The sequence below is a fragment of the Danio aesculapii genome, chromosome 1, assembly GCF_903798145.1.
Source record: "Danio aesculapii chromosome 1, fDanAes4.1, whole genome shotgun sequence".
NCBI classification, from domain to species: domain Eukaryota; kingdom Metazoa; phylum Chordata; class Actinopteri; order Cypriniformes; family Danionidae; genus Danio; species Danio aesculapii.
Genome location: NC_079435.1, coordinates 19,956,993 through 19,978,880, shown reverse-complemented (window position 1 = coordinate 19,978,880; position 21,888 = coordinate 19,956,993).

Here is a 21,888-nt window from a genome sequence, read left to right as displayed (position 1 = left end):
GTACCCTTGTTAGTGGAAACGCAAGCCTGATAAAGGTGACCCGTACCGAACCGTACCGTACCGTACCAGTCAGTGGAAACGAGCCATTAATTATTTTTTGAAGATATTAGAAAAGGTAGTAATAGGCATTAAATTCAACTTAAGAAGTTGTGTATATACTCTGTAAGCGGTCAGCTGGTAAGCGAGAAAAGCAACGACGTCATACTGCCCCGTAGCGTTCGTTCTAAAGATGAAATGCAGCCATACGTAGCTCTGTATCTCCAGAAATGTATATACTGTAGGGCTAAGTTTTCAGAATGAGCCTATGTTGAAATCATCCCAATCAATGTAAAATTATGAATTCTTACCATATTGGGCCATTTATTTAATCTGGCAAAAAATATACTCAATATCGCAATATGTATGGCAGAAGGTTTTTTTTCCAATATCGTGTTGCACTAATATTGACATATTCATTTTAGCTTTATTAGTTTAGTGCAAGCCCCTCACCATCCCCAGCACAACCTGTCTATCAGATCTGCTACACTGAATTCTCAACAGATCATTTATGCTATTTCATGTACTGTGATGTGTTGGGATGCTCCGATTAAGATTTTTGCAGTCGATACTGAGTACCGATTCCTTATCATGATGATCGGCCGATACAGAGTACAGATGATTCAAGCTTTATATAACTTTATATAACTTTGCCAAAGCACATTTTCCCTCTAAGCATGAGATCTCACCTTAGCTAAGAGAATAAATTAAGGATGTTGCATACATGTAATAGTCAAAAGCAACTTTACAAAAAATAATGGATAAAACAGATTTTAAAAAATGGTAAGAAATATTACTAACAATGCAATTTGGAAAAATTGCTCATGTGTTGTAGCGCTGCTGATCATTATCCTGGATATACATGCATCTTTCTCTGCTTTTAAAGTCGTAAACAAACACTTGTGATTGGTTTGTGAGATCGACCAGATCAGCGTGTACCGATTGAGTCCTGAAATGTGATTATCGTCTGATACCGATCTCTGGCTGATCGATCGGAGCATCCCTCGTAATGTGCTTCTTTTTCTTCAACAGTAGTCTACACTCATGCCTGCAGCGGTGTTGCAGTTCTAGTTTGCCAAGGCAAAGCCTAAACACATTTAGATCTAATCAATAAAGACTGTTTGTTGTCAAGATTAAAATACATATTCTCTTAGTAACAGTTTTTCTGAACTTTTTTTACAAGGATAGTTTATGTAATTTATGTACATGTGTGTGTGGTATTTGGATCTAAAGGACAGTGTGCTGTATGTGTGGAGAATCTAAAGTGCTGTCTGAGCTAGGAAGTAATTGGTCCCAGGGGAAGCAGGCACCTTTTCCTTTTGTGTATGTCCTCTACTTTTGTCCGACCTCTAAATGCAGTGATTCAACGCTGTCTGTTCAACCTCAACTATATTCTCATCTGACATGTTTCTGTATATAAATGCACACTTACTTATATTAGCAGCTAATTGTGAGTATGATTGCACATTCCATTGATTTAAGTTAGACCGATTATTTTTCATCATCTTGAATGTGTTTGCAGAATACATTGATGAAACCGTGAGTCGGACAGTAGAGAGCTGTTTGGACTTTGTGAAACAAACTGTGGAAGAGCAGCTGTTGTTTTTTAATTGTATTTGTTCCCTGATGCATGAAGGATTCCCTGTCCATCCGGCGACTACAGGCTATTTGTACGCTTGATTGCATTAAACGTTTCATTTGTTCTTTTTTTATTTGTTCGTTTACATTTCCAGATATTTATTGACTCTAGCAAACACTTTCCTGCTTAAAAACGTCACCATTTAAATGCTCTCCTAAATGTCAAGAGGCTCAGTCATGGGCTTTTGTTAGGAATATGCCAGCTCATCGATGCTGCTGTCCTAGTAAATCTGCAGCAGACTGAGTCAATAGTTCATCAGTTATTCACAGCACAGCAACTCTTGCTATTCCTCCAGTTAAGAAACCTATATTTACATATGCACCTATATTTTGCCTTTAATAAAGCAATTAATGCAGTTACTTTTTGAGAACGATTTTTAAATGCAATTCTTTATAGAAAAATAGTGATGATAAATGGCAATATAATGTTCTTCCTAGGTGTAATGTCTTATCTGGTGAGCTTAAAAATTTAGACTAAGGCTGTTTTAACACAATATTTTTTCTCACAAATTTACATTTGCTTGTTTTTTTTTTTTTTTTTGGAGGATTCTTCTTCTAGGATTCACCTTTAATATGCCATAGAATGCATTATGTTGAATTCAGAAAGTTAAAAATCTACCCAGAATTTTATTACCCTTCCATATCTGGTCAAAATCAGATCTTAACATATATACACACACACACACACATATATATATATATATATACATATATATATATATACATATACATATATATATATATATATATATATATATATATATATATATATATATATATATATATATATATATATATATATATATATGTGTGTGTGTGTGTGTATATATGTTAAGATCTGATTTTGACCAGATATGGAAGGGTCATAAATATTAATTATCTCTGCTCTGATATTTCCACAGCTCTTGTCATTGCCTGAAATCAGTGGCAAAGATTTGTATTTTGTATTTTTGACATAAAACAGAGGCAGGAATTATTAATAACTTCTGCATAAACAGATTGAGTTTGAAGTGTTTTAGCACCTTTAACTCCAGAGAAATCACAGTAAAAGCTGAGTGACATGACATGGTGCATAAATGTGCATCAAACATTTCTATTCAGTAGTGTACATGTGTTTGTTGCCTCATGGCAAACATACATACAGTATATATCTATAGCCTCATTACAAACATATGCTGTAAATTTCACAAAATACATGTAAATCCATACAAATTATTCATTTAGGCCCAATCCCAATTCTATTTTTCTACCCCTACCCCTTCCCCTTCCTGTCCCCCTTGGCCATTAAAATTGAGTGTGAAGGGGAAGGGATTCAAAATTTACACCATTAGAATGGGGACAGCACTACAGCACCTGCACAAGTCATCATATGTCATTGCAATCTCATGCTACATATGAGATCAGACTATGGTGACTGCTGTAGTGATTCAAGTTGTGCTATTTTTTGGTATTTTTCTTCAGGAAATCACTGAAGGCATATATCATGTTATCATATTGATATGTGGCAATAAGCTCATAACTATACTGTGCATTTACACCGTGGCCATATTCATCTATGTAAACACACCAAAAACAACATTAACATTATAGAAGACACTGTAAAATGGTCATTCTCAGCCACTAAACTTTTCTGACAGGATATTCAAGTGTCATCCAGTGTCAGAATGTTGTGGGACTGCTGTACAGGAGTTATTATTATGGATTATAGATCGTGAAATTTAGCGGTTTTTATTTTTAACCATGACGGTAAAACACGAACGCAGTTATGAATATATTAAAAGATGTGCTTGTTTGTTGTAAAAATTCGTAATAATGACAAAAAATACTGATTTGTGGATCTCCCTACTTCCAGGTTCAGCTATGTGTCTGCTGTATTCTAGGAAATTTTCTTACCCCTTGGTTTCAAGTGTGGTCCAGAAAAATCTTCATTCGAAGGTGTATGTACCCCTTCCCCTTAGCCCTACGCCTTCAAGCAAAAGAGAATTGGGACACACCTACCCCTTCACAGGAACGCGCAAAACAAGGGGTAGGGGTATGGGGAAGGGCTAAGGGGTAGAATTGGGATTAGGCCTTAAATTGACCTTATATAGGTTCGGGGTAAAATTTTATAAATGAGATGAGATGCTCCCTACCTGGTTGCATTACCTGAGAGCTCTATAATGTAGGTCTCTGTTTCCTTTTTTATGAGTCACAAAGTTACAAGCTTAGATAAACTTAAAATAAGGGGGAGAAAATTATCATTGTTGTAATCTCCGTAGGAAACATTGCAAGTCCCAGTTACACCTAATAGTGTATTATTTTCGTGGTTAAGTAAACATCAAAAACATCAAAAGAACGTATTTCTGTATGTATTGTGTTTAAATTAAAATTACATTTAAAGTAATCTGAGTATTTATTAAAACTTAGTTTAAATATCACCAAGTTTTTGTTTTTAAGCAATTACTTCAATTATTACAAAATTTCGCTACAAATTATTTTCTTTGTGAACTAATTCATAGCTGTTGTTTTTAATAGACTAATTATTTGATCATCAGTGATCAAACATTGCAAATGTTGATCAAACAAACTTAAATATACCCATAATTCACCATGCTGATTTGAAAAATGTCTCATCATAAAATCAGTCACCTCCAATCATACCATATCCACATTACATCCTCTCATGTAAATTTTCCCCATTTGTTCTCAAATACTCACCAAACCAATATAACATTTACCTGCAGTTACATATAGTTAGTAGACTGTTTATTGGTTAGCATCAAAACACAGTCTATTATTGTTCTAATGATTACTATTTGTCCTGTAAGTGATAAATGTATCTAAATTGTTAACTTTGTGTATTACCAAAACAGTCATGTAATAAACTGCAGTATTAAAAAAAAAATCACCTTTGACTATTCAGTAAATACCTGTTCGAACTGCTTTAAAACACCAAACCCAGAGGCGGCTGAGTATGTTTGTGCTGCAGTCACTTTGATAGGTGTTTTATCAGGTTATAAAATCTTCGCTGTCTTTCTGTTGCTCGCCGAGAGCTGTTTGTACTTCCCTCAGGTAATAACAGATAAACGTCTTCTTCATATAAACTTGTGGAGAGATTGAGACCTGGCACCTACCCTGCAAGTTCCCCAATAAAACTTGATCAAATTCATGCTCGTTTTTTGGCAATCAAATCGCTAGCCAGGCTTGTGTTAATTGTATTGACCTTTGGATAATGTCATTGCTATTGAACACTATGAAAAGGTCCCCAAATCAAATCTCAGAAGAGCTCGGCAAATAGGAATGAGAGGAAAAAGATCCAAAGGGGTTTTTCACTCTGCCATGCTTTCACTGGCAAAGCTCTAGTATATTTCACAATTTTCTATATGCTTTTTGAGACAAAAGTATTCATTCAAAACTCCATTCAGTTTTACTGAAGTGTCTGTTGGCATTTCACTTAGTTTCTTATTTGAAAACAGGATTAAAAACAATGATTCTATAAAAGAATTGTTTGTCTTGGTTCCTCAAAGACTATTTCAGTGAATGGTGTTCAAAAATATTTGTTTCTTTGTGTTTCCTTTAATAATACAGAGTGAAATGAAATGTAGATATTTACAAAAATTTTTTACACATTTTTGGGGGGAATATCCCCATCCACCACCAGTGTGCAGCATCCACATGACTGATACGATGGTAGCCATATTGCGCCAGACCACACACCAGCTGATTGGTGGAGAATAGACAGAGTGATGCAGCCACTTATGATATAGGGATGGTTAGGAGGCCATGATGGACTGAGGCCAGTGGGCAAATTTGGACAGGATGCAGAGGTTAAACCCTTACTCTTTTTCGAAGGACATCCTGGGATTTTTAACAGCCACAGAGAGTCAGAACATCGGTTTAACATCTCATTCGAAAAACAGCACTCACTGAGCAGTATAGAGTCCCTAGCAATATACTAGGGCATTAGGACACACACAGGCCTCACAACATCTAGCTTGCCCATGTGGTCTCCCATCCAGGTACTGACTGGGCTCAGCCCTGCTTAGCTTCAGTTGGTGACCGTCAGGATCCACTGAACTCAGTTGCAGAAAGCTAGCTGCCAAGCTTTACATATCATCCACTAGTTCCAAACTTGTTTGAGTAAACAAAAACAAAAAAGATCAACAGAATACAGCAGCAGCATCCATCGGCTTCCATAGTGTTTTTGATTTTACTACAGTACTGTATGTATGTCAGTGGCTGCTGGATTGCAACATTCTTCAGAATATCTTGTTTTTGTGTTCAAGAGAAGAAAGAAATTCATTAAAATTCAGAACCACCGAGTTTGAGTAAATAGTGAGAAAATTTCTGTTATTGGATACACTGGTTTCCCAGAGATGGGTTGCAGCTGGAAGGGCATCCGCTACGTAAAACATGTGCTGGATAAGTTGGTGGTTCATTCCGCTGTGGCGACTCCGGATTAATAAAGGGACTAAGCCGAAAAGAAAATGAATGAATGAATGAATGGATAAACTGTCCTTTAAGTGGCTGAACTTTAAGGGCATTATGAACACAGTATGGAGACTGAAACATTTGTGTTATAGACTACTGTTGGCTATACAGTGCTCAGCATAATTAAGTACACCCCATTTTGAAAATGAATATTTTAATCTATTTCTCATAATATATTTCTAATATATATTGGTGCATTTGAACAAAATTGCATTTGAAAAAAAAATATTAAACAGATATATTTATTAAAATAATATTTTAGTCACAGAACATATTTAGAAATGGAAAGATAATACATTTAAATTCATGCAAAATGTTGCAAAAATGTAAAACTACATTTGAACAAAATTGTGTATATTTAATTTTTTTGTGTGTTTCTCTTGATTTTCGCTATTTTTGAAAATGTTATTTAATATTTTTTCCTATAGCATATACATTTGGGCTACTAATCACTATTGAATGTTATTTTGTTAGATTGGCTCCAGATTTGGCTTCAGTACTGATTAAACTAATGTATATGCACAAATAGTAGTAGTAGTGTACAGCTTCCTATAGAAAATATGAATTTAAATGAGAGATTTGTGAGGGGTGTACTCATATATGCTGAGCACCTTAAGTCAGGAGTTTTCAATGTAGGCGGCTTTGTTGATTATAATGAGGATATTCAGGTTTTGTCCTTGCAGTGTAGACACCTTGTTAAAATTTGTTTATGCATGGAGCAAATATTCACCTGCATAAAAATGTGCACCACGAATAAGGCTTTAATTATATAAATGCGTTCAGTCCTATTCACACAAGGAACATATCTTGTCAAACTACAAAACAATGTGTGGGTTGTTGTTTACTTCTTCGTTTGGCGGCACAAATTCAACAAGCAGTATAGAAAGGCTGCAACCAAAATCTGTATAGTAGGCAGAAAAAAATAGAGGCTAAGACAAAAGATGTATGAATTAGGGCTGCACGATATTGGAAAGATTTGATATAGCGGTATTTTTTTTCTGCTGTAAATATTGCGCTATGAAAACACTTTCTCAAGATGGTTTGTTTAGCTCTATTTGATGGTTTTCTGGGGAATCTAACAGTATTCAGGTACAGAAATTGACTAATCACAACACAAAAATAATGCTTTTCTTACTTTGCTTTGTCAGTTTCCAGTCCAAATATCTAAAAATTGTTGGATCAAATAACAAGATTATTTTGTTTTCATCTAAAGAAGAAAAAAATGCAAAAAATAAAATGTTTCCCCTTAAAACAAGCTAAATTATCTGCCAGTGGAGTAAAATAATCTTGTTTTTGCTTTGAAATGTAGATATTTGGACTAGAAATAAGACAATTTCAAAGAATGTTTTTAAAGAAGTTATGTAAATCAAAAAATATAAATACAATTCTATAGCTCCTGTCAACTATAATCCAGACTCAACATTGCATATCTTGCAATGTGTCTATTGCGGATGCCCACACTACGATATCGATGATCCTAATCAGTATGAATTCACAATTTAATTGACACTGATAGATTAAAGGACAGTGACAACATGACAACTTATTTCATTTGTCATTTCACGAGTAATTTCCTGAGGTATAACCTATAAGTTTACTAAAGAGTGCCTTTATTGCATATAGAGTAAGAGATGATGCATGCTTTTTCATCTATATGTAAAAAATTGTGATTTGGAATTTGTGATTGGAAGAGTATTGAGTTATAGTAGTAGCACAACATCAATGGGTTCAATCTTAAAGAATGTGTACATTCAATACATAATAATAATCATTGAAAGGCTCTCCCAAACACATAAATATGAATTATTTCAGCTATCCTCAATTTTGATTGATAAATCTTGTCTTTAGTTTGTAATTTTATGATTACACACACAAACCAGTATTTTAATTTACACCCCTTTTAAACTTTAAAAGGTTGTTAGAAACTGCTTACACAGTTCCAAGATATAGTAAGTCTATTATATATATATGTATTGCATGCATTCAAATTATATAAAACCATATAGAAAATAGAATATACAAGATAGTTTTGAATGGGAAAAAATGCAATCAATATGCCTACTCTAGCGAAGACAGCTCTGCCTTCTAGAAAAAGAGTAAATCATTGATCGACACAATGTGCAATTGTAAATTACTCCAAAAGTCCAGCGTTTGTTGCTTCCCCATTCAAAGGGATAGTTGGAACTGTTCCCGAGAGGCATTTCAAAGATGGCTACTGAGTGAAATGACTTGCCTTAAAGGAACTTTGATAAACCCTTTTTTTTTTAGCTGTCACAAAAGCAATTATGTACCTGTATGAGATTAGATTATGATTTTAGATTTCCAGGCACAAACGTTTGATTCATGTGACTTTAACTGCAGTTCTATATTCCATATGTCTCTGAAAAAACTATTAAAGGCATACTCAGAAATTATTATTAGATTTTTTTTTGCAGCAATAGGGCAATGTAGGTCCCACCTAATATCAAGTGTTCTTAACTACTGTGTACTTGCATCAATAAATAAATACAATGTACTGTGTTCATAATGTATTTGAGAACACTTGTGGTACTCTTGAGTTGGGATATGGGTTTGGTTATGGACATGTTTGGTGGTATTGGTAGGTTTAAGGGTGGGTTAAGGGATGGTCAACACTGTATTTACAAATGTAATTACATACAGATTACATACAGGTATTTACAGTGTTCAGGCATAAGTATAATGTAAAAACGTATTTACACAGTAAGTACATTGTAACTAATCAATTAATTTTGGTGTGAGTACATATTAATTAAGCCCACTTAATATAAAGTAGGACCCAAATTTATACTGACCCCATGTTTCAGTTTACTGTATTTTAATCATATTCATCTACTGTATTCACTTAAGATTTGCCCAGGTAGGATTTGTTGCAGTGGCCATTCATATCAAGAATCATTCATTCATTTTCTTGTCGGCGTAGTCCCTTTTTTAATCTGGGGTCGCCACAGCAGAATGAACCGCCAACTTATCCAGCATTTGTTTTATGCAGCGGATGCCCTTCCAGCCACAACCCATCTCTGGGAAACATCCACACACACTCATTCACACTCATACACTACGGACAATTTAGCCTACCCAATTCACCTGTACCACATGTCTTTGGACTGTGGGGGAAACAAGAGCACCTGGAGGAAACCCACGCGATGGCAGGGAGAACATGCAAACTCCACACAGAAATGCCAACTGACCCAGTAGAAGCTCGAACCAGCGACCTTCTTGCTGTGAGGCGACAGCATTACCTACTGCTCCAATTCGTCGCCCCCATGTCAAGAATGATAACTTTAATATTAACTTTAAAATTATAATGATGAAGCCTTTATTTGTCACATACACTTTTACATGCAGCGAAATTGGACCCCCCTTGACCATTACACAAACATCACACATTTTCAGGGGAAGACAGGTCAACGAGAGGTAGCTTTTAGAAAGAGGAAATTAAATACATTTGGGAGGAGAGAGCTTTTCATTGCTTTTAAATTTAAATAAGTCACTATAAACACAGCAACCTTAAAGCAGTCATTTTAAATGGCACTTAGAGGTTTTTTTGCATCTGAACTCTTCATTTGTTACTGTGTCATTACTGGTATAGTTTTGGTGTAGATGTCTTTATTTATTAAGCCACAAGAAATTATACTGTTTGCAATTGTAACTATAACATTTTTTAATTGTAATTGTGTTATACCTGACATTTGGTTTTTCAGTATTGCTAGACTTCCAGAAAAGTTAATTTCACTTGCATTTTTGCTTTGCTGTATTAATCAGTACTTGTGATTGATTTATTATATTTTATGTAGAAGCACACTGCTACAAGTTTATCACAATCAGTCTAAAATAATAGTTTTTTTTTTCCCAAAAGAGCTATTCCAGTCATCTGGTGAAAATGTACTCAATGTCGCAATATGTATCTCATGAAAAAGTAGTTTCACAAGTCAATGTCAGTTTTAATGGTGCGATCTGTCATCTAAACAGATGTGTTTTCAGTCTTGATTTGAATGTGCCTAATGTTGGAGCACATCTGATCATTTCTGAAAGCAGATTCCAGAAGTGGGGGCGTAATAGCTGAAGACCGATTCACCCTGCTTTGACTGAACTCTTGGAATTTCTAGTTTATTTGATCAAAATGATCTGAGTGATCTGTTAGGTTTGTTCAGTGAGCATATCTGTAATGTATTGAGGTCCTATGCCATTTAATGATTTATAGACAAGTAGTAATAATATAAAACCTATTCTGAATGTAATTGGGAGCCAATGTAAAGACCTGAGGACAGGTGTGACATGCTCTGATTTTCTGGTTCTTGTCAGAATCCTGGAAGCAGCGTTCTGGATGAGCTGCAACCCTCTGACTGTCTCTTTGTGAAGGCCAGTGAGGAGTTCATTACAGTAATCCACCCTGCTGGTGATAAAAGCATGAACAAGTTTTTTTCTTGAAAGTCCTCACTGGAAACAAAGCATCTAACTTATGGAATGTTTTTGAGATGATAGTATGTGGATTTAGTTACTGCTTTGACGTCACTACTGAAACTTATATCTGACTCCAGAATCATACCAAGATTCTTGACCTTATTTTTTGTTGTTTGACCCTTAGAGCCAAGGTACACATTAACTTGACAACCTCATCTTTGTTCCCAAATGCAATGACTTCAGTTTTCTCTTTGTTTAACTGAGTTATTGCATACATCTATCAGTACCAAGTAAGCAGCGCCCAGAAAGCTTCTATACTATGCTTTCTGACTATCTATGCTTTCTAATTCATCCAACTTTTGCTTTTATTTTGGGTTGCAGTGTGTGGACTTTTTTATTCTTCTCTGTTGTATTTTTGTGGGCAACAATGTGAATAAATTTCTGTTTTGCGATTCACATTGCATTGTTCTGCTCTCCACTGTGAATAGTCCTTTCGTCTGACACACATTTTTGTGATTTTTTCATTCTACTCCACACATGCAGCAGCAGAGATGAAGTTCTAATGGCGCTGTTGTTAATTAATTCTTGTGTGATTAAACTGCTCAGCAGAAGATTAATGGATGGATGATCGCTGGTCCTCAGAGGGTGCATAAGCTATCAGTGTTCTTGTACTGAACAAAAGCAAGCAAAAGAAACCAAGCAATCTGCAAACCCTGATAACTCAATAAGTTAAATAACATGTTTCTCTCTCTCTCCATTTCTCTCTTATGCTTTCTGTCCTTAAGTAAAATTCATGCATATTGTAATATTCACAGATATTCATCTTTCGATTTGTTTTTCTTCCACCTCCACTTATTTTCCTCCTACATTATCCTTATTTCTGCATCATTCTTTGTCCCCTCAATTCCATCTTTATTTTTAAAACAATTTATATTGTTTCCTCTCCCACTACCTTCCTCCCTCTTTAGTTTTGAGAGTGAACAGTGAAGTTAAATTAAGAAGTCAATTATAGCTTTTTGCCATGTGGCGGTCAGGAAAAAAAAACGAGCAGTTAATTATGATTAATTATGTGTGATACAAAGCAGAATGTAGTCAGATACGTTGTAGGCGAAAAAGAATGAAAGAAAGGAGAAGGACTGACGCAAAGGGACATTTTTCTGTTTCTGACAGTAATGGTGAAGATGGCACTTTTCTCCGTCTCCTGCTGATTTAATAGGCTTTAATTTTTCCCTCATTCACTTTGTTGAAGAGATGACAGTGATGATGGAGTGATATGATTCTGTGAAAAGAAAAGAGCATGTCCATTTTGTGGAAAAGAGAGATTTAAAGACCTTTTTGTTTAAAATAATAATAATAAACCTCCTCAAAAAATGGTAGTTTTATTAAGCAATTGGGTTACAATAACCCGAGTCGAAAGTCATATCGGTGGCCTAAGAAAAACTATTTGTTTTTGATTATATGGTCACACTTTACAATAACGGCCCTTTCCACTGAGTGGAACAGTACAGTACGAGTCAATACGGGTCACCTTTATCAGGCTTGCGTTTCCACTGCCAAAAGGGTACCAATGGTCATGTGCATTTTATTATCATTAGCTCAAGAATGTTGTTATTTCAAATATAGATGCGAGTTAAAGGTAAACAAACAGTGGTTTATTTTAGCGATTAAGCATTAAGCGGTAAGCATTTTAGCGATAATTTTTTACACAGTTGGCATTAAGAAGGAACATAGAAACGTTATCTGACTAACATCTGGCAGCTAAATTTGTCGGTAAAAATATTCAAAGGCTTTTTTTTAATAAACAAAGCGGATTTGAATGCGTCTAAATGTTCTTATTTGCTGAAGTAGACGTCTCACGTCAGCACGTTCTAAATGTGAGCTTGCTCGTTCCAGAAATTTTCCTTCTGATTCACACAAAGCAGTATTCTGGCAAATTAACAGTAATGTTACAACTTCTCTTTCCAGAAAATTGCTGTAACGAATTTACCAGTATTTTCAAAAAGGGCCTGTTCATGATCCCATTCCGGAAAATTGGTGGTAATTTACTGGGAAGGTCTGTATGTGTGAAAGAGGCTAAAGTCTATGCTGGGCCTTTTTCTTCAGATTCCAGGGTTTTTGTTGTTTTTATTACAGGCCACATTTTAATTCAGAGTAAAATCCATCCCTACAAGCGAGAGAAAGAATAAAAAAATATATGTGGGAATTAGTTACTAAATAATAATTAGTTAAAGCCACAATTTTTGTTTTTTACTAGCTTTTTCTCCCGCCTGAACAGTAAAAATGAAATGGTGCATTTTTTTATGCCTGTTGATTCATTTTTGTTCCTTATTTGACATTCCCCCGGCAAGCACTGACATGATTATATACAACATGCTGTGTTTCTGAGTCTGTCCTAAGCATGTGAACATGAGGCTCGCAATTGGCAATTAGCTTATAAGCATCTGTAACCCATTTGGTTCAACATCTACCCATTCGCTATGAGCAGGGCTCGAACTGGTGATTCTGGCATGAGAGGCTGATGCTCTAATGAGGAAGCCAAATCCCACAGCCTCAAGCGTCTGTCACTAGAGCACCTCTTGAGATCAGTGGAGTGAAGTTTACCCTGCACAGCACTGGCCTTTGTACACTCACACTGCTGAACCTCACTGCCACCCTGGTCACGGCACCATTATAACCTTTCCAGTTCAACACCTACCCTACCCGCCTACTATAAGCGGGCACGAACTTGCAATACCAGAATGGGATGTGGGTGCTTTAACAATGAAGTAAAGGCCGCAGCCTCTAACATCTGTCTCTAGACCAGCTCTTGAGATCAAGATAATGAGGTTTATCCATATAGCTCTCAATATAGCTGGCCTGCATCACACGTCTAGCTGTATTACTTTAAAGGAGTCCTATTATGCAAAAAAGGTCCAACCTGCAAAAACACTTTGATTGACATTCAATTAGTGACGATCTCTCCCTCATTAGCATAATATGTTAGACTTTTTTTTCATCTGCCACTATGCTTACTAGTGGTGTAGCGGATCACAAATCTCACAGTATAGATCACATAATTTTTTTTAGTCACGGATCAGACCATTTTTAGAGAAGCCAAAAGGGGGAGGAGACAAATGTAATTTGCATTCCGTTAATTACAAAAGCAGTACTACAAGACACTTTTGGTTTAACAACAGAACCTGTTAACAAACAGAACCAGTAATTTTATTTAAAATAAAATGAAGAAATAATCAGCTGAATAAAAAAAAAATTTTACCCTCAAATAAATGAGGGTTTCTCCGACTGGTACGACAGAGAGAGAGAGAGAGAACGAGAAAGCGGGCTGCTTCTCCCGGTCCAGAGTGTGTGATACGCGGCGGCAGACGGTCGAGCTGGGTTTTTCCCTTGCCTGGTGTTCTTTGGGTCCAGTCCTCCAGAGCAGTATATATTGTTGCGAATTTCCTAAAAGAGCAACGTAGTCGTGCAGCACGTCTTTTTCAATACGTCGCTCCGACTGTGCAGTTTTGGATGCGGTGGTTTCCTGTCCCCTGATGATGGGCACGAGCACTGTGATTCATGTATGGGGGTCCAGCATGTTGATGCGGTGCTCGCGGGCAGTGCATGCCATCACTGTGTTGGCATGTCTGTTGCGCAGTTAAGATCGCAGCTCGCTCTTGCAAAAGGGCCACCCACCCCAGTTGTCCCCCTCTCCACGATGGGCACTCGGGCAGATCTGAGGGTTACAGTGGGAGTAAATCGCCGCCCTCGGGCTTGCGGACCTCTCGCTAGTCCACGCGCTCTTACGAGAGGAGATTGCTGTACTCCTGATGAAGGATGCAATCTAGCCTGTCCCTCCAGCCGAGATGGTTTACAGCCTGTAGTTCATCGTACCTAAAAAGAGCGGTGGGCTACGGCCAATCCTAGATCTGCGTGTTTTGAACCGCTGTCTTCACAAGCTGCCATTCAGAATGCTTATGCAGAAACGCATCCTCCAGTGCATCCTCGGGATTGGTCTGCAACAATACACCTGAAGGATGCGTACTGCATGTCTCCATACTTCCACGCCACCGTCAGTTTCTGCGCTCTGCTTTTGAAGGTTGAGCCTTGCAGTACAAATCCTCCCAATCGTGCTCTCTCTGTTTCTGCCAGTTTTCACCAAGCTCGCGGAGGGTGCCCTAGTGCCCCTTTGGCCTGTGGGCATCCGCATACTCAATTATCTTGACTGGCTGATTTAGTGCTCATGGGATCAATTGATTACGCACAGAGGTAGAGTGCTTCGGCACCTCGACCTATTGGGGCTTCAGGTCAACCGAGAAAAGAGCAAGTTCGCCCCTGCGCAGAGCATCTCTTTTCTCAGATTGGAGCTGTAATTGATCACCATGACAGCGTGCCTACCCTGAGAGCACAGCTGATGCTGACCTGTCAGAGAGTTCGACAGAGAAACTGGTCCAACTGATATTATTTCAGAGGCTTCTGGAGCATATGGCATCCACAGCCGCTGTCTCACGGCTCGGTGCTCTATATGAGACCGCTTCAGCATTGGCTTCACAATCGAGTCCCAAGACATGCATGGCACGCGAGCCTGCACCGGGTGACTGTCACTCTGTTGTGTCGCTGTGCCCTTAGCCTCTGGACGGACCCTGCATTTCTTCCAGGCATGTCATCGTTTCGACGGATGCTTTTAGTTGCGCTAGGGGGGCCATGTAGTGCGGGCATGCAGCTTCGGGTCCATGAAAGGAACCTGGTTGCATTGGCATTTTAACCGCCTCTTTAACTGCCGTCTCTCACACTGTGCCGTTTTTTACTGGTCATACGCGGCGGAATCGCTGCATCCCATTCTTTCCCGCTGAGCTCAACTGTGGAGCCCATGCGTTCTCGCGCCAGTTTCGCCTGGGAAAATGGAGACTCCAACCCCGACTGTCCTGCCGTTATGGGTTTGTCTAGTGCACTGGCTACACAGCTGGCCCCGGGGCGTGCATAATACGCATTTCTCCAGTGAGCCTAAGTGTGTGACCCTGTGTAAAGTCAGGGAGGACGAGGAACAGGTCTGTTTATTGCCCCTCTCTGGATCAATTGAACCTGTATTTCAACTCTCCTCGTGATGGCCCCTCCCTGGCACTTCACCTGAAAGAAGCTTTTCCTCTGGGACAGGCATCGTTTGGCACCCGCGCCCAGATCTATGCCTCACGTATGGTCCATAGGTGGAACGTGGAGGACTTAGGTGACCTACCGGTTAGGTGGTTGACACAGTCACTCAGGCTTGAGCAACCTCTATGAGAATCATGCCTACGCCCTGGGCTCTATTCGCTGTGTGGTGTACTTTTTCCCAGAGAAGGACCCCGAACATGCCAGATCAGTGTGATGCTATCCTCCTTTAGTTGGCTGGAGCTAAGGCTGTCCCCTCCGCACTGGGGAGTTGGCTTTACGATCATCTCCGCTCTGAGGATGCAGCGATGGTGGCACTCTGGGAAGCATCACCTCATCATCCAGTTCCCAGAGACGCGAGACGTGGATATTACTTCTATCCTGTTCCCATCTCATACCCAATTGGAGTTATCTCTTAGGAGAGGTCTGCTCGATCACTCGATTCAGTATCTTTAAGATTTCTGTCCAGGTAAACAGCTCTGCTGATCGCGTTGGCATCCGTCAAATGGGCGGGTGTCTGGAGGCATGTTCAGCTTTTTGGGCTGGCCCACTCTCACGTTTTCCTGAGACCCCGGTCCACCTAGGTTCCTACAGCGTTCTTTTTAGACTATGTACTGAACCTGCAATCGCTGACCATAGAGGAGGCAGACCCAGCCACTTTATTGTTGTGTCTTGTTCGCACTTTGCGTATTATACAGACTGTACTCAGAGCTTTTAGATCCTCTGAGCAGCTCTTTATCTGTTATGGTGATCAGAAGAAGGGAAGTGCCGCATCCAAACAGAGGTTGGAACAAACCCACTGAACAGTGGATGCCATCTCCCTCACTTATCAGAGTCAGGGCCAGCCGTGTCCCCCAGGAGTGAGAGCGTACTCCACTTGGAGTGCGCATCCCTTTGGGCGTTAGCACGCGGCGCCTCTCTAACAGACATTGTAAAGCTGTGGGCTGGGTGACACCCAATACATTTGCAAGATTTTTTAATCTTTGAGGGGAGCCGATTTCCTCACGTGTGCTGGGAAAACCCAGTGAATGAGAAAATTCGGTTAGGTGTTGTAAACGCTTGCTGCGCCTTTCTTTCTAACACAGAGATACGTGTGCTTTCTCGCTTTGTCAGTTGAATTCCCCACTTGGCAAACCCTGCAGAGTTCCTCCGAGGCCCCCAGTATCTGACTCAGCGGAGGAGTCAGGTGTTGGCCTGTTACGTTGTTGGCATGCCCGCTGGTCAGCCTGCGTTCTGGGTATAGGTGCCTGCTATGTGCGATCCCGGCTGGCAATCCCATATGCTCACTCAGCCATGATGTAGCCTCCTAGGCGGGCTCGTGTCCTCCCTCCCTGCTAACCATCTTTTTCATATGTGTACTCCCCCTTCTCAGGGCTAGTCCATATGTCTCATTTGAATTTAAAGTGACAGTCACCAAAATGGCACAATTAGCAAAACAAAGCCTAAAATGGGTGGTTATAAAACATTATTTGTTTGAGATTTTGACCTGAAACTTCACATTTACACTCTAGGGACATTATAGACTTATTTTACATCTTGTAAAATGCATAATAGGTCCCCTTTAATAGGTTTCCCTGCATGTTTATGTTCTGCAATTAATTTGCATTTTGTTGCCAAATCCGGTACTGACCCAGAGTTTTATCAAAGCAACTCTGCTTTTCAATTACAAGTCTTAAATATTTCTTTAAACAGCATTTAAAGTGGTGTTTAGAAAGATGATAACCCAGGCTTAGTGCAGTGTGAAAAATATTATCCTATTATATGGATGGTGGCTATGCAGCTATACAGCTTCTCATGGAAGGCAGCCTAATTGTGTTGCAGTTTATGCTGCAATGTAATAGGATCGTGTCTGCATTTGCATCTTACATATTGATGGTAGCATATGCTGGTACTATTATAGTGATTCTCTCTGCGTGGGTTCTGCATGGCTTCCCCTCAGCAGTACTTAATGATAGATGCACTGCATGCAATTTAATTTCACCTGAAAAATTCTCATGGTGAAATGCTGAGGGTATGGAAAGACAGGCTGGTGAAAGTTTTTCTGGGACTGACAGATGTGGGAGTTCATATTGTTTTAGTGCTTCTCACAGCACCTAACACACACACACGCACACACACACACACACACACACACACACACACACGCACACACACACACACACACACAAACACACACACACACACACACACACACACACACACACACACAAACACACACACACACATGATGAAATGCAAAACACACACACACATAGAAACTCTGGCTATAATAGAGACAGTGATAAGTGTTTCTTTAACTGACTCAGGGGGGAAATCACATGGAGCAGAATTTATCAACTGTGTAATTGATCTATTGCTTGCTTTCACACACTCATTCCAGTATCTCTCTCTCTCTCTCTCCCTCCCTCTAAATATATGTATATGCTCTCTGTAGATGTATGTATTTGTCTGCAGTTCCAACGAAGATATTCTATGTCTTATACATCTTTGATTTTATGGCAGTGTACCTATGAAAGATTCATAAAAACTGCACAGAATATATTATTCAGTAGCACAGTAAGAATATGATATACTTTTTTTTTTAGAGGTGGAAATAGTGAGAAGTAAAAGCATGTTCGCAACCTACAGTACTCTCACTGGTTTCACGGAAATAATCACTGGGAGTCCTTTATTAAAACTAATTTTAGTTTCATAATTAGGTGATCATAGGATAATAGATATTCATGTCTTTGAAAAATGTACTTTTTCTTGGTTAAATTGATTTTAATTTGCCTATTCATTTATACTCTATACCTCTTATTATATGTAAACAATATATATCATCTTACAGTATCAATTCTATCCTATTTGATAAATATTCTACTCCCTTTGTCATATACACTATACATATCAACATATCTGCCCATTTATATCTCATCATATTTACACACACATCTTAACAAATCAACCTTACACTTCTCATCATACAATTTTATTCCTTTTATCACATACACACTGCACATCTCAGCATATCTACCCTATATATCTTGTCACATCTACAATATGCATCTCATAATGCTGCTTGAAGGACCATCAGGGGTGGAAAGAGTACTGAAAAAAAATCATACTTAGGTAAAAGTACTATTACTTGCCCAAAAAGTAGTGCAAGTAGAGTAAAAGTATCTGTTGTAAATATTACTCAAAGTATGAGTAAAATGTAGACCTTTTAAAAGTACTCAAGAGTATTGAGTAGTAAGTATTATGCTGTAAAAAGCTGATGTGCTTACATGTAATTTGTGGATGTGTGTAAACGTAAAATTCTGTAGTGAATTTAGTTATTTCTCAGCAGGCACACAACATCATAAGACACTAATATTAGATTTAGATTTAGGTTGTGATGTCAGGTGACCAAAATTTTATGTCTAGCCAGCGTCTAAGGACAGCATTATTTTGATGTCCAATAACAATGTCAAATGACATTAATATTTGGTTTATTTTAGGTTGTGTTTGAAAGTGACCAAAATCCAACGTCCAGCCAACATCTTAAACCAATGTCAAATTGACATAAAATACTGACATTTATTCGTCAGATATGGCAACCAAAATCCAACGTCTGAAAGACTTCATAGTGTTAACGGCCACACAATGTCATGCTGTAACATTATTAGACATTGATATTTGATTGATTTTAGGTTGGATGTTAAACATTGATGTTGTCCTGAGGTTGGCTTCTGACATTTACCCAATTTTTATATCCAAACAAAATGCAACGTCCCCACGACATTAGGGTACAACATCAATCTGACGTCATGTTGATGTCTTGTGCCTGCTGGGTCTTTAAGACAATTTCGATCCCCATGCAGTAAATATCCGTCATCTTCTCATCTGTGACATCCATCTAAACAGTCTCTGGTTCAATGTGTGTAAAGATTTTGGACATCTACTTGGACTTTTACTGCTTACAAACAGTTTGCTGCCATTATAAATTGTCTTGAGGTAGTTCATTATAATGTGATTTACCATCTTGGTTGGACAGGAATCAAAGGACTGATTTTGTAATATAGACAAGAAAAATAGTGACTGCATGTTGAAGAAAAGTAGAGGAGTAAAAATACCAATACAGCACTAAAAATGTACTCAAGGGAAAATAAAAGTAGACATTTTTTAACTACTTAGTAAATTACAATTTTTGAGAAAAACTACTCAATTACAGTAATTTGAGTATTTGTAATTTGTTACTTTTCACAACTGAGGACCATCACCTTCAAGGTGAACTGCTGGTTATCCCAGCCAACACAGCACTTAACCATAACTTCACCATAAAGTTGGGCACCTCCACCATAACCCATTTCAGGATCAACAGGAACCTCAGAGTAGTTCTTAATGAGCAGCTGAACTTGGCATTGCTAGAACATCCGGATGTGCAGATTTGTTCTATATAACATCAGGAACATGCTTGTCCAAGTTCTTGTCCTGCTGGACTATTGCAATCTTCTTTTTACCTCCCATGCAACACCATCAACATCTGCAGCTGATTCAGAATGCAGAAAAAGAGTGGTATTAACAGTAATGAACTCAAAAGAGTGCATGTCACACCTTTATTCATAAACACTGGCTGGCGATTTCATTTTGCATCAAATTCAAGGTGTTTTCATTTGTCTTCTAAAGAACCACTGGCTTTGTACCCCTTTAACCTCAGCCTACAAATTATGGCTTATGTGCCATTGTGCAACCAAATGTTGCTTTGTGGTACTATTACAAAAGAGCACAAAACCAATTTCAAGGACTTTCACCTTTACTGTTCCCTGCTGGTGGAATGACTTAACTAACACTATACAGGCATTCTATCGCTTTCATCATACAGTATATACACCGTACATCTTCTTATTATGTGTAGAGTAATATATCTCATCATATCTACCATATTGCTCATATGAAACATACTGTATGCATCTCATAATATCTATCATATTTCTCTAATCATTTATACTGTACATTTGTGGTCTTCTCGGATTCTAAAAATACTATACTGACCAAAATTAACTGACCAAACTGACCAATAATACTGTCCAAAATTAGGTAAAAAAAATTGTACTAAGTAGTTTTATAAAAGAGTACTTTTGCTTGACTACATTTTTGTTCCATTGTCCTTCAACCTGCAGTCACTACTTTATATGTTTATTTTTTTCTTGCATACAGGGATTGGCCATGTAGAACAATAAGTCCTGTGATTCCCATCCAATCTAATCTCCCGTAGAAAATTGCATCAGTCAGACCAACCTCAAGACACGAACACTATAAATGTACATGTGGAAGCATTAAAAGTGTCCAAGAAGACACAAAATCATTACACGCAACGTCCGAGAGACTGTTTAGACCACATATCACTGATGAGAACATGAAGGATACCTAAATTGCCTTAATCACTAAATGCACTACAGAATGTTACGTTTTCAAAAACATGCACAAATTGCATGTCAGAGTTCAACGTGCATAATCTAACAGCTATTTTTGACTCATAGTTAAATTTTGCTCCATGTGTAAAGGCATCGGCTTACTTTCTGTTGGCTTATTATAGGTGCATATATTTATGTAATGTGTTCTCATATTAAATTAATCCCACATTTTACATTTATAGTCCATGAAAGGCAATTAATTTAATTTACACTTAGAAACACCATTAAAAGAAAATGCCACTGATGTACTGTAAGCTACATTTTTAATTGGCAGCTGTATAAGGTGGAATACTTTTCATTGTGTAATACTCATTACTTTTAGAAGAAAAGCTTTTTACTCATACTTTTTAGAACAGTAGTAATTAGAACAGATACCTTCACTCCCACTAAATATTTTGGCAAGTAATGGTACTTTTTACTTGAGTATAATTTTTTCAGTACTTCACCACTGGAAGTTAAATACACAGTATTTAACTGTAATATCAACTGTGTTTTACTCTAAGATAGTTATGCGGTATGTTACTGTATTTTAAAGTGCCATTTTAAACATTACTGCATATTTTACAGTAAAGATAAACATGAAATTTTAGAAATACATATGCAGCAAGATAAATTATGCTGTAAATGTAAATACAGTGTTTTGCTGTAACTAATTTACAGTAAATTACTGGTGAACTGCTGCCAGCAAGTCACTGTAGATTCTACAGAAAATTGTTAACAGTGTAGTCCGACTTGACCTTGCCCTGTTTATTTACCATATGTT